Source organism: Protopterus annectens, chromosome 8.part0 (assembly GCF_019279795.1).
Source record: "Protopterus annectens isolate FY-2018-M chromosome 8.part0, PAN1.0, whole genome shotgun sequence".
Classification (NCBI taxonomy): domain Eukaryota; kingdom Metazoa; phylum Chordata; order Ceratodontiformes; family Protopteridae; genus Protopterus; species Protopterus annectens.
In genome coordinates, this window is record NC_056741.1 from 489,232,480 (window position 1) to 489,249,554 (window position 17,075).

A 17,075-nucleotide genomic window follows, 5' to 3' on the forward strand; every position below is an offset into this window, starting at 1 on the left:
TGATATAGCTAGGTAGGTAGTTTGCTCCAGATTATGGGAAGTCTCTGGGACAGGAATCTATCCCTCCAGCATGTTCTGTTTATTGTGATGACAAGGTTTAGGTCCCTAGAGTGTGTAGCTCAGAGGGATTGGGATTTCTTTAAGTAGAGCATGTCCAACAGCTCTTGGTTTAACATAGCTTCCTTTGTTAGGCAGAGATCGCCTCTGAGTAGGCGATATGTGATAGAATAAAGCTGGAGTTTTTTGAGACATTCTGCGTAGGGCATCAGTTTGAGGCTGGTAATCTTCTTTGTGAAGTATTTCTGTGGCCTTTCCAGTTGTTGTAGATGTCTTGTGAGGTACAAACCAAAAGGGGAATTGTACTCTATAATGGGTCTAATGAATGATGAGTAGAGGGGAACAATTACTTCTTTTTTCCTGGATGGGAAACCTTTTGTGATGAGGTGTGCCATGTAGAAGGATTTCCTGACTACTGTGGTGATGTGATTATCAAAGGAGAGACTACTGTCCACCTGTGTCACAAGGTCTCTTATGACACTTTCAGTGTTAAGTAGACTACCACCTATGTGGTAGTTCATGGGTGCAGAGTTTTTACCAAAAGGGATGACAATGCACTTTTTGGCATTGTGCTTGAGGCCATGGCTTTGACACCAGGCATCTGTCTCAGTGAGGCCATTTTGTAGAATGTCCACATCTTTAGGAGTTTCAATTATGGCTTCTAGTTTGCAGCCATCTGCGAACTTCATTAGCCAAAGACCTTCTGTGTTAGCCTGTACTTCAGAGAAGTAGATACCAAACAGGAGAGAACCCAGGACTGAACCCTGTGGTACTCCTGCCTTTTAAAAACCTGAACTGGGTGGAGTCCAGAGTTTGGACATTACCAATGTCTTTATTTATAAGTTCCGTGATGATATATTCCATGACCTTGCAGACCAGGCTCGTCAGGCTAATGGGGTGGTAGTTCCCAGTTTTCATGGTGGATCCCCCTTTGTGAAGTGGGATAACCATCACTGTGAACCATTCAGTGGGCACAAAACCTAAGGTGAGGCTATGACTGAATATGGTGCTTAGGTGGGGTGCCAGTTCATTATGTAGTTCATGTAGAACGCAGCCTGGGATGTTGTCAGATCCCATGGATGCTGTGTTCTTAGCTTTGGAAAGTGTGATTTTTACCTGTGCAGCCGTGATTACAGGAACTTTGCATTCTTCCAGTATAGAGATGGGCCCTTTAGGGGGTGAGAGGGGGGGCAAAGTTAACACTGAACCTATCTGCCAGGATGTTGGCAATATCAGTTGGTTCTGTACATTTAGTGCCATTGTGCTGTAACTCAGAGCAGATCTGAGTGTTGCCATTGAGATTCTTGACATAGCTATAGAATGCTTTGTGGTTGTCTTTAGAAACAGTGGCAATTTTGTTTTCGTAACTAGCCTTGGAGGATTTTATGAGGGATCTCAGCTTCTTACTGAGGCTGACCAGGGAATTCCTCCAGTCATGGGATTTTTACTCTTTTTTGCAACAGTTTCTTTCTTCTGTTGTAGAGTTTGTTTATGGCAGGGGACCACCAGATTGGCTTCCTTTTTTTGGAGGATAGCATCTTGGTTCTGTTAGGGATAGCACGAATCATGTACTCTTGCAAGTGCTTATAAAGTGCATTTGCGTGGGATTCAGCAGTCGTACCTCTATTGTCCGTCTGGATGGGTGTCGTGAAGTTTGCCACTTCTGTCTTAAGAAGTGTGAAGTTGGGTTTGGAGAAATTTTTTACGGTGCTTTCCCTAATGGGGGTTGGGGGCGGGATGGAGATGTCTAGGGTGATTAGCTTGTGGTCGGATCTGACCAACATGGAATTGACCTCTGGTGTGGAACACAGGTCGCCCATGTTGGTAATGACCAGGTCTAGGATATTGCTGCCCTGGTGGGGGTGTGGATTAGTTGATTCAAGGCACTGGAATTTATGAATTTCAGAAAACATTGAGCAAAAGAGTTGGTACATGAGTAGTTTTCCCAATTAATGGTGGGGTAGTTGAAATCACCCATTATTGGGGTGTTGGGTTGTACGCTAATATTTTCCAGTGTATCAAGAAATGAGGAGTGGAAACCTGGGGCATGATGGTGGATCTGTAGCAAGCTGCAATTTGGATTGCGGTCTTGCCCAGAGTTAGTTGCAGTTGGATAATCTCGGATGCATTATGCTGAGCAACTAGCCTGGAGGTGTGGATATCCTTTTGAATATGGACACACCTCCGCTTTTAGTCTTTCGGTCCAGGTTAGGTGGCCAAAAGGCATGGTATGAATTATAGCCTGGTAATGCAGGGGTGTTCTCTGGAGCCCCGAACCAGGTCTCTGTCACTGCAAAGATGCCGGTGTTCTCCATTTTAAGGAGTGCCTCTAGTGAGTGCATTTTGAGGTTTAGACTTCTAGCATTGAGTAGCATTACCCTCAGATTTTGCTTGTTTGTACCTGTTATGATGGTGAATTTGTCATTTGAACCTTGCCTAAAAAAGGCATTATAGAGTTGGCAAGAACCTTAGGCAATATCCGGAATGCCAAGTGTGACAGGCGCAGGCCATCTCTGGCAAAGCATCGTGGCCTGTCGATCATGTCATCCCAGGCAGACAGATACTGGATCCTCTTAGAATGACACCAGAAGCTTAGCCAATTGTTGAAGTCAATCAGTTTGTCCTTGTACTGTGGTATCACTCTGGGTGATGGCAGGATGCTACTCAGGGCTAGGGTCATACCTGCCTGGGCTACAAGATCAGAGAGCTCCTCTGTGTCTCTTTTCATGTAGTCCAGGGAGGTACATCTCAGGTCATTCACACCAACATGGACAATGACAGAGTCATATTTGTACTTGTTGTGGAGTGACCTGAGTGCGTGCATTATGTGGTGGATCCTGGCACCCAACAGGCAGCTAACAGTAACTTTCTCCTTGTTTAGCCTTGTAAGTGGAACATCAATGTGCCTGACTATAGAGTCACTTATGACTAGAGTGTTGGGTACATTGTTATGCTTTTTAGGCTGTGGTTGGGTGGCACACTGAGTTTGTGGGCTATGTGTCATTTGGGTTGTATTGGGGGGGGTGGAAGTTCATAGGTTCATAGGTTCATAGGTTTATACTAGGCTATCTGCCCCAAGGCATTTATAAGCCTAGCCTGAATTTTTGTGGCTTACGCCACCCCTTATGTGAAAAAATACTGTACCCATTAGTTTGTTGTGCCTCTGTCCAGCAGTGACACAGAGATGATTCCCGGGGTAAACCTACGATCTCCCATCCACAGGTCAAGATTTCTCTTGAACAGAGCCAGCGAGGTGCTCTGCCTCACATGGACCGGGACTCTATTCCACAGCATAGGGAGTCTCTGAGTGATAAATCTATCCCTCCAGCACGTCCTATTTATATCCGTGCTAAGGTTTAAGTCGCTTGCTCTAGTGGTTTTGGTGGATTTGGATTTTTTGAGGTGGAGCATGTCCATTAATTCCGGGTTGGACATGGCCTTGTATGTCAGGCACATGTCACCTCTGAGCAGACGGTATGCAACTGAATAGAGCTGGAGTTTCTTCAATCTGGCAGCATATGACAGATTTTGGAGTCCCTTTATCCTTTTGGTGAGAAACTTTTGGGGTCTCTCCAATTGCTGCAGATGTTGGGCAAGATACATCCCGAATGGGGCATTGTACTCAATCATTGGTCTGATAAGTGAAGAGTACAGGGGAACAATGACCTCACTAGATCTGGATGTGAATCCCTTCATGATCAGGTGGGCAATGTAGAAGGTCTTTCTAACCACTTTAGCAACGTGAGTGTCAAAAGAAAGGCCACTGTCAACCTGGGTCCCCAGGTCCCTGATAACCTCTTCTGTGCTTAGTAGATTGCCACCTATATGGTAGTTTGGGGTTACCTTGTTTTTCCCGAAGGGTATGACTATACATTTTTTGGCGTTTAACTTCAGGCCATGGCTCTGGCACCAGCTATCTGTTTCCGTGAGTCCCTTCTGAAGGATATCCGTGTCCGATGCACTTTCTACTATGGCGCCCAGTTTGCAGTCGTCTGCAAACTTTGTCAGCCAAAGACCTCCCATGTTGGCCTGTACTTCTGAGAAGTAGATGCCGAACAATAGGGGGCCAAGGACCGAGCCCTGTGGGACACCACTTGTGACCGGCTTGGAGTCTGACATAGCGCCAGCAAACTCTAACCCTGTGGGTTCTGTCCTTAAGCCAGTTTGCAACCCATCTTGTGACATATGGGTTTACATTTAAGCTGGTAAGTTTTTTTACAATACCCGAGTGGGGTATTGTGTCGAAAGCCTTTGCAAGGTCAAGGTAGGCTGTATGGACTGCCTTTCCCTCATCAATGGCCTTGGTGACTGTTTCGAAGAAGTCGACCAAGTTCAAAAGGCATGATCTTCCCTTGATGAAGCCAAACTGGGTCGGGTCCAATGTCTGCAAGTCCCCTATATCTTTGTTTATGAGCTCCATTATGATCCTCTCCATAGCTTTGCAGACTAGACTTGTTAAGCTTATGGGGCGGTAATTACCAGGGTCCGTAGAGGCACCACCTTTGTGGAGTGGGACCACAGTTGCCGTACGCCACTCCTTGGGCACGTATCCTGTGGTAAGGCTGAGATTAAACAGCTGCCTTATGTGCGGGTTTAATTCCTCATTTAGCTCGTGTAGCACACAGCCGGGGACACCATCCGGTCCCATTGATGCTGTGTTTTTAGCTTTAGAGAGCAGCTTTCACCTGCGCATTTGAGATGTCTGGGAGGTTACACTCCGCTGGGATAGTTATCTCTCCTTTAGGGGGGGAGAGGGGGGTGAAGTTTGCACTGAACCTGTCTGCCAGTATGTTGGCAATGTCTGTGGGTTCAGTGATTTTTGTATCATTTTGGACTAATTCTGAGCATATCTGGGAGTTTCCACCCAAGTTCCTAACATAGCTGAAAAAGGCCTTATGATTGTCCTTATTTATTTATTTGCTTTTGTTAAACAGGAAAGTCCACTGGGCTGAAATGAGCCCATTTTCAGTGGAGGCCCGAGGAGAAAAACTCCAGAAAAAAACAATGTACATAATTAAGAGATTATTTAGAGAGTTAATAACAGTATTTAACAATATACAAGAGTAATAACAGCATTTAACAATATACAACAGAGTAATATAGGAGTCAGACATGACACAGTAACACAGGCAATGTATAGCAACATTTTGTGGAAGACTCGGTGCTTGGCAGGTATTCAATAGATCAGACAGATAATGATAATCTGCACTTACACAATTATTACACACCATGTGAGGCAGGGTGAGGCACACTGTGCTGTGAGTAAGGGTAAGTACTAGCATGTGAGGCAGGGTGAGGCACACTGTACTATGAGTAAGGGTGAGTACTAGCATGTGAGGCAGGGTGAGGCACACTGTACTGTGAGTAAGGGTGAGTACTAGCATGTGAGGCAGGGTGAGGCACACTGTACTGTGATTGAGGGTGAGTGCACAATAGGTTGAGTGAAGAAGAGTGTGGGTATCTGAGAGATGAGTCAGGTTAGTAATTAGGTGACTGAGGAATTGGGAATGGTGCAGGGGCATAGCCAATGAGAGGAGAGATGTTGGTAGAGTGATTTTTTGAATGACGGGGCATTATTTATAGTCCATAGAGAAGGTGGAAGGGCATTCCAGAGTTTAGCTACAGTGAAAGAGTAAAGGTGTTGGCCTACAGGGAGTTTAGGTCTCTTAACTTGAATAAGTAAGTGATTGATTTTCAGATCTTAGCGAACAGTTTGGTTGATAAAGAGTCAGAAGTGAAACCAGGGCTGGGCATTTGGAGGAATTATAGATGAATTTGTGTGCTGTGTCTAGTTGTATGTAAGCTATGTGTTGTGCGAGTTGTGGGAGGTTGCTTGCATTCTGCTTTGGAGGTCTCTGTTGCTTGGGCAGATTTTTATTGAGAGCCTCGGGGAATGTAGGTGTGTGTTTTGTGTTTCTATGTGTGCGTTTTGGTGATGTAGGTTTTGAGGGACTATGTGATGAGTGTGGTGTGGCGCAAGTGTTTACCCCCTCCTCTTGACTGTCTAGTCCAGTCTTTTGTGAAGAGAGCTTTGCTTCCAGTTTGGCTATATACATGCATCTCTCACAGGTTGTAGCATTGGGTGGTAGGAGGGAAGGGTTGTCTGTGTACATGAGGCAATTGCTGCATTGCCCCAAGATACCCAGATTCATCAGGTAGACATGAAAAAACACTGGGAGCTGACCCATAGTCATGCCTGGATAGATGCTTATGTATTAAGTACTAAAAACTGTTTTTCTCTAGACAAGTGAGGAAAGTTGAGTGCTGTAGTAATTTGTAGCTTATTTAGTGCTCACAATGAGTTCTGAACAAGTGCTGAGCTCAAAGAAACAGCAGACTTTATGGTGCTGGGAATATTTTAACCCTAGCTAAGCGGCAATGCATAAAGTGTATTTTTTTTATATAAGAGTAGCAAATGAGCAAACTTGATTTAAACAATTAACCAATAAAAAGATAAAAACTGAGCCCCATTCCAGTAGTCTTCGATCAGACAAGTTCTAACTGCACACTCCTGCCACTAGGGTGCAGGGGAACCTTCTCCAGAAAAAGATGGCCTGGATTAGTGCTCATGTTATGCAAACAAAGCTAGATTCAGCAGGTCTGAATCTAGTCTTGTGCTACAGCAAACAAAGTGCACCAATTTCAGAAAGAAATAGTTCAAATAAGCAGGCACAATAAGCCTTTAATCAGAAACTCCCAGCTCAGAAGAGCAGAATCTACCCTCTCCTCCCACAAGAGTGCAGACCACACCTTCTTAATGTAAAATAACTGGCCCTAAGCCCAAGTGGTTAAACCAGAACTAATACAATTTTACAATAACAGACACTAAGCCTTCAATCAGCAACTCCCTACTTAGAAGGATGTAAGCTACCTGTTCTGCCACAACAGTGAAGACCACAAACCTTCTTAATGTAAAACAACTGGTCTGAAACCCAAGTGTTTAAACCAAAGGCTTAGAATAATCAGGCTACTACCAAGCAGTAATAAATGCAGCAGAATAAATGCAATTAAGTACTTTTGAGAACAGGCAGCAAAAGCAAAATAAAGTAGGAAGAAACACAAATACAGCAAAAGTAGAAGCATAAAGTTCAATTTTTGTATATAACAATAGAAAACGAGCAAACTGATTTAAACAAATTACCCAATTAACCAGTAAAAATGCTCAAAATTTCCATGTCACACAGGTTGATATCAAAAGTAGATAAACAGTGGGGTTGGGGTGAGAACCTTAAGTATATGTATGTGTGTGTATTGGGGGGACTTACGTTGTCAAAACTACAATCCCATCACACTTACTAAAAGATAAACCCTCTCCAGACATAGATGCTATACATTTTTTAGTATTTAATTAAGAATTCTGGCCTGGTAAACCAGATGAAGATAGCCTACCATGCACTTAATACACATTTTTGTTTCTGGAAAGTCTGGCATGAGTGTGCAAAGTACAGCACACTAATTCAGGACTACAGATGATGCTGGCTGTAGCAAGACAGTGTGCATTTACCAGTCCATGACTTCTGATGCAGAAAAATTACAAATTAAAAAAAAATACATCTTTGTGTCTCACTGGTGTATAGGTTACAGCACAAGTTATAAGCTCCATTTACAATCAGCAGGATATTCAGTAGGCTGGATTGAGTAAGACTGTTTATTTTTTAATCAGTTTCCCTGATCCTCAAATTTACAAGTCATCTTCATTTGCTTTGCAGCACTGATGTTTCACAACAAAATATAGCTTAGCATCTTTCTCTGCAAAGCTACTTTGAATGTGTCAGTTCCTAGCTGATGAGCACCATATTAAGTGCATAATGAGAAAGAGGCGAGAACTTTCTGATTATGCGGTGACTGTCTGGCATCATGTACGTGTACATACAATGAAAGCAGTCACTAAAATGTTGGAAGACTGGCATGTAACACAGGAAAGTCTCATTACAGGGTTTTGCCTAACAATGATGGAACTTCTCTCCCAGCTCTGACTGTATTCCTTATATACTGAGTGTCTATTAAGCCAGTCATGTATGTTTTCAGAGTCCAAGTGAATAAAGCCTGATGTCTTGGTCTGGGCACTGAAAAATCGATCAACATCTTTGCCCTGTACACTAAAACAGGTGCTTTCTGCTGGTTGACTTAAACGCTATATATGTATAGTAGACAAATGCTTTCTTTTGACTTTGTTATACAGATTTTAACAATATACATAACTCATATTCATTACCTCAGTCTTGAAAGTCAGAGATTTACAAAATATTCATATATGAAAGCAAGAGCATTTCTTGCTATCTCTGTAAACAAACTGAATAGTCAGTCAAATAAATGCACTGTGGAATAAGGTTAAACAGGTTCTAGGTAATTCATAAGACAGACTAGGGATTTAGGGAAAATGCCCCACTTTCATAAACCTGTATTGAATACTAAATTTGTAATAACCTTCCGAGAGTTTATTGCAAGCTTCCTTGCGTTATCATGTTAGGGACAAAACTAAAAGCACAGCACACTGCCTGTCTAGTCCATCTTATTGTTTAGCAGGGAAATTAACATCAAATATTTAAAAATAAAAAGTGCTTTATCTGTTTCTAGTGCAAAGGCTTTGAAAGAGGGAATTAGTCACATTCTTTTTTTCCCTACCAGTCAAGCAGAATAAAATGCTCACCACAGTCTTCCACATGCCTCAGATCGATGCTAGCAGTTCATTAGTCTCGTATGATGATTGTTACTCTGCTGTCTGCACATAATCGATGGATTATTCCCATAAGTCTACACAATATGGAATAATCAAGGCCAGTTCTCTCATGCTGCTGCCTTACAGTTTATTTACTCTGGATGACCCACTTGCAGTGGAGTATCTCATTTTTATTAACTAGCTCACTTCTACTCATTTTTTAAATGTAATAATGCAGACAACTCCTACTGTGCCTTTTCTGTGTCAGGAGATTTGCTTCTACTCATTGCAGCTAGATTCTATGTGTTCATGAGAGACCAGCTAACAATGGAAAATACTACGTAATTTCTGCAAGCTCTGCTTGAGTTCATTTCTCCAGATCATCATTTTGGTGTGCAGTATGTGGCAGCAATAATCATTTTTTAGGTGGAGTCCTCATTTTTATTACTGCATGCCATTTGTTAGGGAATATTTATTAATGGTTTTCAGTAGGGTGGTTTTTCTATTTCAAATACGAGCTGGAGGTTAAGACAGTTGCTAAGCGTACTGCTGTACTCTGATGAGATGTGTAGAGGGTACTGTAGTATTCTGATGAAATGCGGTCTCTTATTATCCAAGCTTCTGCTTTAGCAGTACACAGTTCTGCTGATATCCACTTACCTGCATCAATACTACTTTGATGTGTACTCACTACTGGAGTGGATTGATAAGCAGAAGGCATTTTCATTCTATTTTCTTTCTAATTCACGCAGTATCTATCATTCTATATCTATATATATATGTGTGTGTGTGTGTGTGTCTGTGTGTCTGTGTGTATGTATACATATATATATATATATATATATATATATATATATATAATCAATATCTGTATAAATATATATATATATATATATATATATATATATATATATATATAATATATACACACACACACTACATATAAATATATATATATATATAAATATATATATATAGATAGATATAGACATATATATATCTATATATGCATATATATATATATATATATATATATATATATATATATATATATATATATATCTATATATATATATATATATATATATATATATATGGTTCCCATTCAGAAGCCTGAAACATCATAAGCCTGAAAATCAAAATCCTGAAACCAAAAGCCTGAAAATTCAGAATCCTGAAAACTCAAAATCCTGAAAGCCCAAAATCCTGAAAGACCAAAATCCTGAAACTCAAAATCCTGAAAACACAAAATAGACATACTGATGTCATTGTGGCTTTGTTATTGTTAGCCCTGTGGTGTTAGGTCATGCGTTGGGGTCAGGTAAGTGTGCGGTTGGTTTTATTTTAGGGTTAGGGGCGGTTTAAGTGAGTTAGGGTTAGAGCAGGTTAGGCATGTATGCAATAGTGACAAATATTGGGGTTAGGGGTGGTTTAAGTGAGTTAGGGTTAGGGCGCGGGTCAGGTGAGTGTGCAATAGTGACGGACCTTAGGGTTAGGTTTAGGGTCAGGGTCAGTTGGTAGATATTAGTGTCTTTATAGTGACATATTAGCATTATTTGTGTTTTCAGGATTTTGAGTTTCAGGATTTTGGTCTTTCAGGATTTTGGGCTTTCAGGATTTTGAGTTTTCAGGATTCTGAATATTCAGGCTTTTGGTTTCAGGATTTTGATTTTCAGGCTTATGATGTTTCAGGCTTCTGAATGGGAACCATATATATATATATATATATATATATATATATATATATATATATATATATATATACATATACATATGCACATATGTATCTGTCAAGACACATGCAACAACTGGAATGCCCACTTATGTAAAATATACATGTTGTAAACAACATGTCCTACATGGATAGACTGAAAGCCCTGCCACTATACTTGGCATCCTACAGACTGCTAAGATGTGATATGTGTCTGGCATGCAAGTCTTCCTCTAACCTGATACTAATGGATTGATAGCACCTCAGCAAGCCTACTGGCATCAAAATTACTTGATCTAAGGATCTAAACCTCTTCTACAACATCAACAGAACAGTTTGGAAGGACAGGTATATTTCAAAGAGGATACCGCTAATCTGGAACAGACTCTACATTCACATAAAACAAAGTTCACCCTATCCATACTCAAGTGTAACTTGGGTCTGTTGATGGGAAACAGAACATTTACCCCGGGACTGCCCCTATACTACTAATGGACAGAGGCAGCTCCTAAATTCTTTATCCCTTGCGTGGGTCCCCTCAAATTATCTATGGTATGATCCCAGTTATACTCATTAAGGGTACTATATAATTAGTGACCATAGGATTGGTAAGGCCAGTCTATAACCAAATGGGATAGGGTAATTCAAGCACAAAAAGGAAACTGGCTAGGCTTAAAATGGCCTATAGGGCCATATAGCCTAGTACTTTCCTGTGAACCTAAGCCAGATATACCATTAGAAGAACATATCACTTTCTGTTCTTTCAGGGTGGCCACAGTGGTGCAGCAGTTAGCATTTGTCACCTCACAGCAAGAGGCTCTCTGGTTCAATTCTCAGCTGAGGTGCCTTCTGTGCAGAGTCTGCATGTCCTCCCTGTGGTCTACGCTGGGTTTACGCTGGGTGCTCTGGTTTCTTCCCACATCCCAAAGACATGATGTAGGTGGCTTGAACACTCTCACTTGGCCCTAGGTGTGAGTGTCTGTGGAAGGTTGGTTGATGGGCTGGCAACACGGCACCGTAAAACTACATTGCCAATCATTCTGCGGACCGTTGTTCTGCTGTGGTGAACTCTAACTGGGATTAGCCAAAAGGAGATGATGATGATCACTTTCTGTTCTTTCAAAGAATAATAAAAAGCTGAAGATCACCTCAGAGGACTAAGCAACCATTTGTGAGTGTTTCATATGTAATATGCATTCATAATACTTCTGATGCCTCTGTCAAATAGCTAATTATTATTCTTTATTTGACTTGTTTTTAAATTCCATCTCACAGATATATACATAATATTGATAGTAGTAATTTAATTGACAATATCATTATATTCATGGAGTGTAGACTGGCACACAGAACTGAGAAGAGTGCTTTCATAAAAGAAGCATTTTAGGCAAGAGTGTGTACCATGTCTGTGAAAGAATATAGTGGGTAAAATTAAAATTCATCCACACACACTAACAAATGCTGTAAGTTAAACTCAGGAAAAAAAAAAAACTAAAACTGATCCACTCATATTTCTTATTTTTTATAGAAATGATGGACTTGCACACCTCCATTCTCCACAGCCAACACAGACATATATGCCATTTTCTCACTAGTGTTTTCTTAGGTTTCACTACAGACACTTCCTGGAGGAGCAGCAGTCGCCAAACAGAAAACAATCAGTGAGAAGGTTAGCAATGACAGAAATAGGGCAGCCTATCATTTTGGTTTGAATGTTACCTTTCTGTTTGTTTTTATTATTTATGCACTGATGGGGAGCTGCAGTTCACTGAGAATTAGGAAAATAATGTAGTTATGCCAGGGGTTTTAGAAAGGGACATGAAGTAAGTGCACACTACTGATGGATGCCCGTGGGACAGACAGAGACAGAGTGTATTCAGGCAGAGGTTTTTAGTATTTAAAGATGGTGCTGCAGCTCAGAGGAGGAATAAGTAATCTCTCAAGAGGAAGAAGGATGGAATAGACAGGATTGACAGGGCTGGGAAGCTTACAATAAGATTATGTTAGGAGACCGAGAGAAGAGGGGGGCTAAGAGCCAGGGCTTGGAGAAAGCTGTGAGAAAACAGGTTTGACAGGGCTAGGAAACTTACACTAGAATTATGTTAGGAGAACAAGAAGGTGGGGGGGGGGGGCTACAGACCAGGACTTGGAGAAAGCTGTGAGAAGAGAAAAACAATCAACCAGCTAGCCTAGGTCAATACCTAAAGGTGTCTGTTTATCTGTGTGAATTCAAAAGCAGATTTAGTAGAGCATCAGGGAAGTAGAATATAAAATAAATGTAACGCTTTGGGAAACTGTATAAATTTATTACAATAAATGGGAGAATAAAATATAAAAATATAAAAGAAATGTGATATACATGGTAAATAAAATATAAGAGTATAAAATAAATGCAAAGCTTTGGAAAAATGTTTATATTTGTTACAGTAAATGTGAGGAAAAAGGGGGGGGGTCCATTAGTGTGCCCAGCAGAAGAATCAGTAGGAGTATTACAGAGAAAAGTTTATAATAGACCTACACTGCTCACAGTCTGTTAATAAAAGTCGAACTTGCAGTGGCTTTTACTGGTTTGTACAGGGTTCCGCTCTTTATGTTCTTCTATGCAGGCAGTTGCTTGAGGTTTTTTTTTGTTGTTGGACCTTTGAATGTGTTTAAGAGACTGAGGTCCAGAGTGTAATGAATGGAGCCCTGATGCAAGAGCTGTGCAGATTTAGAAAAAATGCTAAGTAATATTTCAGTATTTTGACTTAATTTGCTTTATATAAATGGCTGGCAAGTTGAGCAAAGACAAAGAGACTGATGTAACATTGTGCAAGGCAGAGCTGTCAAAATCAGGCTGTCTGCATGTGTACTGAGCAATGGAAGATACATGCAGAATCAGTGCTGATATGTTCCTTGGTGAAGTCAGTTAACTTTTATATAATTTTACTGTATATTTCCTGCTTTACATAAACTGTACAGATACTTTGTAAAGAAGTGCTCCATGTGGAGAACATTGTTGCTGTAGACATATTGCACTAGCATGTAAAAGGTATATTCTGAGTGGTCATTGCAATAGGAAAGATGTGCCTTTCTTTAGGGTTGTAGTAACCTCAGACCTTAGAGCTGGGAGTGCAAAGAAGATGCTTTCTTCAAACTGTGGGCGTGGAGAGTCTAACTATCCACAGAAATTATATGATAGTCTCTGTGTTTAATGTTTGTATTTTCACTGAAATAGCTGGGCATACAAATGGCTGTTTTTCTCATTCAGTTAATATCCTATAGATGGGTTTCATTGCATTTGTTTGCATGTAACTGATCTAATCCACTTCATAGCTCTTGCATCAGGGCCCCATTCATTACATTCTGTACCTCAGTCTCAAGGCTGAACAGCATTGTTCTCCCATCCCCAGTATACATACTTTCACTGATCCTGTGTGTGCAGCCATGTATGATCAAGGTCCTGCCCCCAAGTGTGCATCTCATCTGTGCTGCCATAGACCCTAGCGTGCAGAAGGTGAAAGATGGACTTGTTGAGACACTAGAATGGTAACGAGTGGCTAAGTCAAGAGTACACAGAAAGAAGGACTTTCATATTCATTTTCCTAGTTTTATAGACAGCATTTGAAGCAAGGCCCCTGCATGCCTTCTGACCTACTGTAGATAGCAATGCATACTTCTACTGCTCAAAACAGCAACTTTCAGGGGCTGCTTTTTCATGATGTGGGTTCACTGGCCATCTCCAAGGAAAGGAGAGATGCCAGAAACATATATTCCTTCCTTTCTCCAGGTGACCTTCCAACAATCTTATTGGTTCATAGGTAGGCACTAGGCTATCGGCCCTGGGGCCTATATAAACCTAGCCAAAAAGTTCCCTGGCTTTCGCCACCCAAGAAAATTATTTTCCTATGCCCCTGTCAAGCAGTGCTGCAGAAGTGATCCCCGGGGTGAATTTTTTATTTCCCATCCAGTCGTCAAGATTTTTCTTAAAGAGAGCCAATGATAAGCTTTGCTTGACATGAATAGGTAGTTTTTTTCAGAGTATGGGAAGTCTCTGGGACAGGAATCTATCCCTCCAGCATGTTCTGTTTATTGTGGTGACAAGGTTTTGGTCCCTGGAGTGTGTGGTTTGGAGAGATTGGGATTTCTTTAAGTGTAGCATGTCCAACAGCTCTGGGTTTGACATAACTTTGTATGTTAGGTAGAGATCACCTCTGAGTAGGTTTGAGACGGTCTGCGTATGGCATCTGTTTGAGGTCGTTAATCCTCTTAGTGAGGTATTTCTCTTGCCTTTCCAATTGTTGTAGGTGTCTTGTGAGATACACGCCAAACGGGCATTGTACTCTATAATGGGTCTGATGAGGGATGAGTAGAGAGGAACAATGACCTCCTTTTTTCTAGAGGAGAACCCTTTTGTGATGAGGTGTGCCACGTAGAAGGATTTCCTGACTACTGTGGTAATGCGGTTATCAAAGGAGAGACTACTGTCCACCTGTGTCCCAAGGTCTCATCACAATTTCAGTGTTTAGTGAGCTACCGCCTATGTGGTAGATCATGGTTACTGAGTTTTTCACAAAGGGGATGACAATACACTTCTTGGCATTGAGCTTGAGGCCATGACATGTTCCGAGGTCTCTTATCACAAGTTCAGTCTTTAGTGAGCTACCGACTATGTGGTAGTTCATGGGTACTTAGTTTTCCACAAATGGGATGACAATACACTTCTTGGCATTGAGCTTCAGGCCATGACTTTGACACCAAGCATCTGTCTCTGTGAGGCCCTTTTGTAGAATGTCTAGATCATTAGGTGATTCTGTTATGGCTCCCAGTTTGCAGTCATCTGCGAACTTTGTTAGCCAAAGACCTTCTGTGTTGGCCTGCACTTCAGAGTAGTAGATGCCGAACTGGAGACGATCCAGGACCGAACCCTGTGGTACTCCACTCGTCACTGGTCTGAAGTCAGACTTGGAGTCTTTTTTACTGTGTGGGTTCTGTCAGTGGGACAGTTGGCCACCCATCTTGTGACATAGGGATTCATGCCCAGTTTAGTGAGTTTATATATAATTCTAGAGTGGGGGATGGTATCGAAAGCCTTGGCGAGGTCAAGATATGCTATGTGCACTACCTTGCTCTCGTCTACGGCTGTAGTGACTACTTCAAAGAAGTCAATCAGGTTTAATAGACATGATCTACCTTTTACAAACCCAAACTGAGTGGGGTTCAGGGTTTGCAGGTTACCTATGTCTTTGTTTATAAGCTCCAAGATGATGCATTCCATGGCCTTACAGACCAGGCTCGTCAGACTAATGGAGCGGTAGTTTCCGGGGTATGTGGTGGCACCCTGTTTGTGAAGTGGGATAACCATCACTGTGCACCCACCATTCAGTAGACACATAGCCTGAGGTGAGGCTATGATTGAATATGGTACTTAGGTGGGATGCCAGTTTGTTCTGTAGTTCGTGCATTATGCAGCCTGGGATGTTGTATGGCCCCATAGATGCTATGTTTTTGGCTTTGGAGTGTGCAGTCTTTATTTGTTCATCAATGATTACAGGGGCTTTGCATTTTTTCAGTTTTAAGATGGGCCCTTTGGAGGGTGAGAGGGGGGTAAAGTTAGCACTGTACCTACCTTCCAGGATGTTGGCTATATCGGTTGGTTCTGTATATTTAGTGCCATTGTGCTGTAGCTCAGAGCAGCTCTGAGTGTTGCCATTGAGATTCTTGACATAGCTGTAGAATGCTTTGTGGTTGTCTGTGGAATAAGTGGCAATTTTATATTCATAACTGGCTTTGGAGGATTTTATGTTGGATCTCAGCTTCTTGCTGAGGCTGACCAGGGAGTTCCTCCAGTCTTGGGATTTTACTCATTTTTGCAACAGCTTCTTCCTTCTGTTGTAGAGTTTGTTTGTGGCAGGGGACCACCAGATTGGCTTTTTTTTTGGAGAATAGCTTTGTGGTTCTGTTGGGGATGGCATGACCCATGCACTCGTTAATGTGCTTATACAGTGCATTTGTGTAAGATTCAGCAGTCGTAACTCTATTTTCCATCTGCATGGGTGTCATGACGTTTGCCACTTCTGTCTTAAGAAGCATGAAGTTGGCTTTGGAGTAGTTTTTGATGGTAGTTTCCTTAATGGGGGGGTGAGATATGGATGTCTAGGGTGATTAGCCTGTGGTCAGATCTGACCAGTGAGGAGTTGTCCTCTGGCGTGGAGCACCAGTTACCCATATTGGTAATGACCAAGTCCAGGATATTGCTGCCCCTGGTGGGAGTGTGGACAAGCTGATTCAAGGCGTTGGAATTTATGAATTCCAGAAAACGTTGAGCGAATGTGTTGGTACATGAGTAGTTTTCCCAGTTGATGATGGGGTAGTTGAAATTGCCCAAATTAAGGTAGTGTGTTGTACCTTAATATTTTCCAGTATGTTAAAGAAATGAAGAGTGGGAATCCTGGGGCACGTCAATAATTCCTAGTCAGTCACATTGTAGTTAGGGCAGAAATCTATGAAATGCCAGGTCTGCATTTGTTGCTAGGTCTCCTGAGATGAACGTTTACCAGTGTAATTCATTAGTCCCTTATCTTTGTTAAGATGCCTGTAGTCAACTGCCATAGCATGCCCAGTATTACCCTTGGACTGAGAGAGTATACATATTTTGGCTTAGTCTTA